We start from the raw sequence: 5,419 nt of genomic DNA, 5'->3' as shown, positions 1-5,419 counted from the left end.
GGGCGGCCGTCCCCACCCCCGGAACCTGGTCTCCGGTAAGCCGGGGGGGAGGCGGTACCGCTCCCGCTTCACCGACTGGGTGGCGGAGGTTGGCGGGGGAATGGGGAAGCGGCTTGCGTGGACCTGCCCCGCCGGCGGACGGCCCGGGCGGCCCCTCCCTCGGCTAGCCTTCCCTCCCTAGTGTCCCGCGCCTAAAAGCCACCAGATGAGCCCGGGATATTCCGAACCGTCTCTTGTCCATCACTCCCGCTGTGCTAAGAGCTGCTCGGAAGCACTGTGGCGGACATTCATTCGTTTCACCCGTAACAACCCTCTGAGGTGGGTGCTGTTGTTATCCCGCTTGTATGCACGAGGAAACTGAGGCTTGTGCTAGTGCACGGTCACAGCCAGTGGGTAGCAGAAAAGAGCAAAGCGTTCTGCAGGGGTGTCGTTTTAAACAGATCTCATTTAATGTCACTTTTGTACAGTGTGAAGGCTCATAGTGCCTAATAATTATTGAAAACATCTAGCCATTGCCTTGCTAGACTCTGGTTTGGCCGTGTGCTCTTTGAGCTGTGGCTGTCGCCATGCTTCCTGACTTTGCCCCCTCCCCCACCTCGGGGAGGTGAATCTCTCTCTCTCATTTACTTTCAAATAAGCTGTATTTTCTAATATTAAAAAGAAAGAAAGAAAACATCTTCCTTAGGTTTTGTAAGTAACCAAATTCGTATGTGGGACACAGCCCACAAATATGTCGTGGTTTGCTCTCCTCTTGTCCTTCCTCACGTTCCCCTCTTCTCATCCTTTTCCTCACCATCTCCCAATCTTCTCCTAGGTTTTGGGAGGAGTATGGCATGAGAAACCAAGGACTTGAGGCCAGCAAGTGCTTAGAATCCACTACGGGATGGGAGCGGGATGTATTCTCCCTCTTCCCCCAGTGCAGGAGGTGAGAGGAGAGGGGCTGGTGGGCCTGGGCGGGGTGAGGACTGAGAAAGGTCTGACATAATTATGGAGTGCCCAAGGTGGGATGAGACAGGCACAAGAGAAACAGAAGAATGGCCCTTTCCTTCTGGGCATGCACGTGGGAAAGGGTTGGAGAGAGAGGTGAGAAGAGAGTCTCTGATTTATTGCACCAGTGTTTAAGTGCTGAGGGGCTTTCCGTCTCGGGCTGAGCTGGAAGATGGCTCACTCAGCAAGTTGTTGCCTTTACAGATGAATCAGTAGTCTCTCAGCCACGAGCTGCCTTGGTTCCCTGCCCCAAGGCACTGGCGGCTTATCTGCCATCAGACTCATCCTACTTACATTGTGAGAAAAAAACAAGATTCTTTCCCTGCCTCCCAAGGCTAGTCCTCCACCACTGGACCCTGGTTCCCTTTCTCTCCGGAAGCTCCTCTCCTCCTTTTGCCTTCTCTTCTCTCTGTTTGGAGACATGGCCAGACATTCCACCCTCACTGCCTGACCCACTGAAGTGACCTCTCATCCTGTTGACCACTCTTTTCAGGAAGGTCTCTTCCCTTGGTTTCCCTAACCTCCTTTGGTTTTTCTTTGTCTCTCCCCTTTGCCTCTCAGTCATCTTTGAGATCTGCTTGTTCTCTACCCTCCCTGTATGGTCAGCATCACCTGGACAGCCACCCTCTACCCTCTTGTGGCGTTTTCCTTCAGTTTCTCTGGAAACTTGCCTGAAGATTTGTTCCCAAAGAACCTTAAACTAAGTGTATCCCAAACTGACCCTTATGAGTAAAGGGGATCCCTTCCTTCCCCATAGAGCGACTCAAGCATGATCCCAGGAGTGGGCTGTCAGGAAACAAGATAGGGAAAAATCCCTGCCTACTGCGGTGAGATTTCCTCAGAAGCTGGGGGTTAGAGGATTAATCTGGTCTCATGCAAAATTATTTTGCTCCAGCATGGGAAATGTTATTACCTATCCTTAAAGAAGAAAACGACTTTCCTGTCCAGACCACTTTCAAGACCTGGAGATTCTGCGGGTGGTGCCTCAGATGATGGATGCTGGTTTCAGGGTGATGTCCCCCAGCAGCTCTCACTTGCCAGGGTGTGCTTGGAGTTCCTTTGCCTCGCCCCTTCCTCCGCCAAGAGGGTAGACTGGGTGATGTTGTGAATCCTGGCCTGAAATATCAACCCACCCTATCGCCACTGTCTCCACTCTGCCCATGGATGCCTGCCGCTTGAAACTTCTTGCTAGCAAAATAATAGCCCCCACCCCTGTGACTCAAGTCTGCACATCCAGTTACAAGGCAGCAAGTGCTGTGGGCCTCTTCCTCTGGAAAGTAGGCTGTTTTCCCTGTGCATCGGGGGCCTGCTGGGCCTTCAGTAGACAAGTGGACATGTGGCTGATGCTCTGGCAGAAGTGGAACTTCTTGGGCTGCGGAGGCAGCTTGCATTCCTCTCATGATGGTCTGGAGCGTTAGAGTTGTAGCACACACCTGTCTCCTTTTGATCTGTGCTTCTGCATGTTCTTCCCCTTTGGCCTCCTCTATCTGCCGGGACAGAACACCCACCCCAGGTCCTGTGACATGATAGGTTCCAGGCCCTTGGCAGCCTTCTTGAAGGTGAATTCTCCCACCTCCCCCTCCTTCAGTCTCCGGAAGCCCTCCTTGTGCAGTTGACTCAGGTACACTAAGACATCCACCACATGATCAAGCATGACCCTGGTGCGGGTGGTCATGAAAAGGAAGCTGAGCCCCATGTGCATGTTAAACCCCTTTAGATGAGTACAGTGCTGTGGCTGTAGCTCATCCACTGCCTGGGCTGTGTCCTCTGCCTCCTTGGTGCAGCTACCTGCAAACTGCCAGTTGGACACAGAGCCTGTGGCTCATGTTGAAGAATCCAGAGACCAAAGGGCCAGGGTTTCATTCTTAATCTGTTTAATTGACTTTCAGATATTTGCAGTAGGATTATGAGGTCATCTTTCTCTGAGTCTTCTCCAAGGAAACACACTTGCCAGGTTCACTAGTTCACTGTGCTTTTCCTTCCCTGTCATTTTATTTTCTTCCCTCTACCTATTTCTCATCTGGCTTCTTCGTGTTTCTTTTCTTTTTAGAGGCTTGAATTTGACCCATTTTCTAGGAAAATGAATTAGGGGGAAAGGAATTGAGGATTGTGTCTAAGGTTGGGTCTTGAGCATCGGGTGGCTGGGCATCCCGTTTTCCCATGTTAGGTTGACTGCAGGAAGAGCAAGTGGGGAAGCCTAAGATGGGGGTGAGCCAGGAACAGCCTGGCAATGGTCAGGACATAGATGGCAACCAAGTCACAGGGGAAGGGAAATCTTCCTGGAAATTGGGTCAGTTGAGAGCAGAGGGCCTACAGGGGCAGACAGGAGAAGTGGGACCAGAAGAGAGGAGCAGAGGTGAGAGGAAGACCAAAAAAGTAGTGTCTGGGGTCCAGGGAAAGCAATGATTCAAAGGAAGAAAGAGGGAAGGACTTCAGGAAAGTCCATTTGAGTAAGTGACAGTGATCACTGTGGACCTTCACAGGCGCCATAAAAGAGTTGGTTGCAAGGGGAATGGGAGGTGAGAAAGTATAAGAACCCTTCCAGGAGTTTCTCTGTGACAGAAAGGAGAATGAGAGGATCCTGGGGGCCTGAGAACACTTCAGCCCCCCGTGCAGCTAGAGAAGAAGGAGGTGCCCAGGCAGAAGTCATGGGGATAGAGAAAGGTAGAGGAGCAGGCAGGAAAGAAGCTGAGGTTCTGGTCACTCAGCTCTGGCCAAGCCCCTTCTACTCCAGCTCTGCCCCAGACCCTCTCTCAGACTCCAGTCCTGTCACATGGCCAATTCTGACAGGTTGGAGGTAAACCCATCTAGTGAGAATGAGGCAGCAAGGCAAGCCAACATCCTTAGAGTCTGCCTGGCTGGAGAGGTTCAACACCTCAGGAAGTGGAAGAAAAAGCATTTGCTTCCTGGCATAAGGGAGAAGATGGGGACCCAGCCGGATCTCCAGGAGCCCTCTTTCTTGAAAAAGCTGGTCAGAGCTATCAAAGCAGAGAGCAAGGGCTTAGATTCCGCCTAGCATTTCCTGGATCCTCTGCATGCCACAGGTCCCAAAGGCCACACTGGATGTGGGACAGTTCTTTACTGCAGACCGCAAGAATATCTGCCATCTCGTTTGCATTTTATGTCACGCTACTGTCAAACAGGCCAAATTTAAGGAATGAGTCGAACCTCAGGCCTCTTCTTTTTTCTTTCCTTTTTTTTTTTGTCTCATTCTGTCGCCCAGACTGGAGTGCAGTGGCACGCTCCCGGCCACCGCAACCCACGACCTGCTGGGCTCCGGCGATCCTTCCGCCTCAGCCTTCCAAGTAGCCGGAATTACAGGCATACGCTACCATGCCCAGCTGATTTTTTGATTTATTGTAGAGATGAGGTCTCGCTGCCCAGGCGGGTCTCGAACCTGCGGACTCAGGCAATCCACTCACCTCAGCCTCCCAAAGGCGTGGGATTACAGGCTGAGCCACCGAGCCCGGCTGCTATTGTATTTTTAACTTCAAATTCTACTTCATTGCTTTGTATACTATTTTAATTCCTATTTTATGATTGAGAAAATTGGTATTTAGCAAAGTCAGGTATGTTACCTGAGGTTGAACCACTAGTACAACAAGTGCCTTTTCTAATTCCTTCCACCCATCCATCTATTCATTTGCCCATTTATCAATCAGTTTTTTATTGAACTTCTGCTATACGATAGACACTGTTCGAGGGCTGGGAAAACAATGGGGAGCAAAACATTGTGTGTCCTCATGCAGCTTACATTCCAATGGGGGAATGACTTTTGATAAATATGGCCAGGCTCATGCCTCTAATCTCAGCACTCTGGGAGGCTGAGGTGGGAGAACTGCTTGAGCCCAGGAGTTCAAGACCAGCCTAAGCAACATAGCGAGATCTCAACTTTACAAAAAAAAATTTAAAAATTAGCCAGGTGTGGTGGTGCCCACGAGTTTTACCTACCTGGGAGGCTGAGGGGCAAGGATTGCCTGAACCCAGAAGGTGGAGACTGGTAAACTGTGATCATGCTACTGCACTCTAGCCTGGATGACAGAGTGAGATCCTGACTCAAAAGTAAACTAACAAGCAAGCAAACAAGCAAACAAACAAATAAATGTGTGAAATTGATAGCATGTTCTCCAGTGGTAAGAGTGATGAACACTTTTATTTTAGAAAGTAAAGCAGGGAAGGGCACAGTCTCTGTATGTGTGTATACAGCTGTATCTATCTATATCTAAATATACAGATACTGTAATTATAAAGGGCCTCACCAAGAAGAGGTTAAAAAACTTCACGGAGATGAGGGAGGCAGCCACGCCTGGGATATGTGGTCTAGGCCGAGGAAGCAGCATGTGTAAAGCACAGGACAGGAGTATGCCTGGTGTGTTTAAGAAACCGCGAGGATTCCAGTGTTACTGGCATGAGGTAAGTAAAATGGAGAGTC

At 50.2% G+C, this 5,419-nt stretch overlaps 1 protein-coding gene across 1 annotated transcript in view; it reads left to right on the top strand.

Moving 5' to 3' along the window:
* Positions 1-260: 260 nt before the first annotated feature.
* Positions 261-5,419, top strand: part of LRRC61 (leucine rich repeat containing 61) — a 15,620-nt gene continuing 10,461 nt past the window's right edge. The window contains exon 1 of the mRNA XM_008056544.2: positions 261-318. The gene's annotated coding sequence lies outside the window, so the exon portion shown is untranslated. The remainder of the gene's footprint in view (positions 319-5,419) is intronic.

This window comes from Carlito syrichta, unplaced genomic scaffold, assembly GCF_000164805.1.
Source record: "Carlito syrichta isolate Samal-C Ts95f unplaced genomic scaffold, Tarsius_syrichta-2.0.1 Scaffold302395, whole genome shotgun sequence".
NCBI classification, from domain to species: domain Eukaryota; kingdom Metazoa; phylum Chordata; class Mammalia; order Primates; family Tarsiidae; genus Carlito; species Carlito syrichta.
Note: the sequence above shows the minus strand (reverse complement) of the source record. Positions and strands in the feature narration are given on the sequence as shown.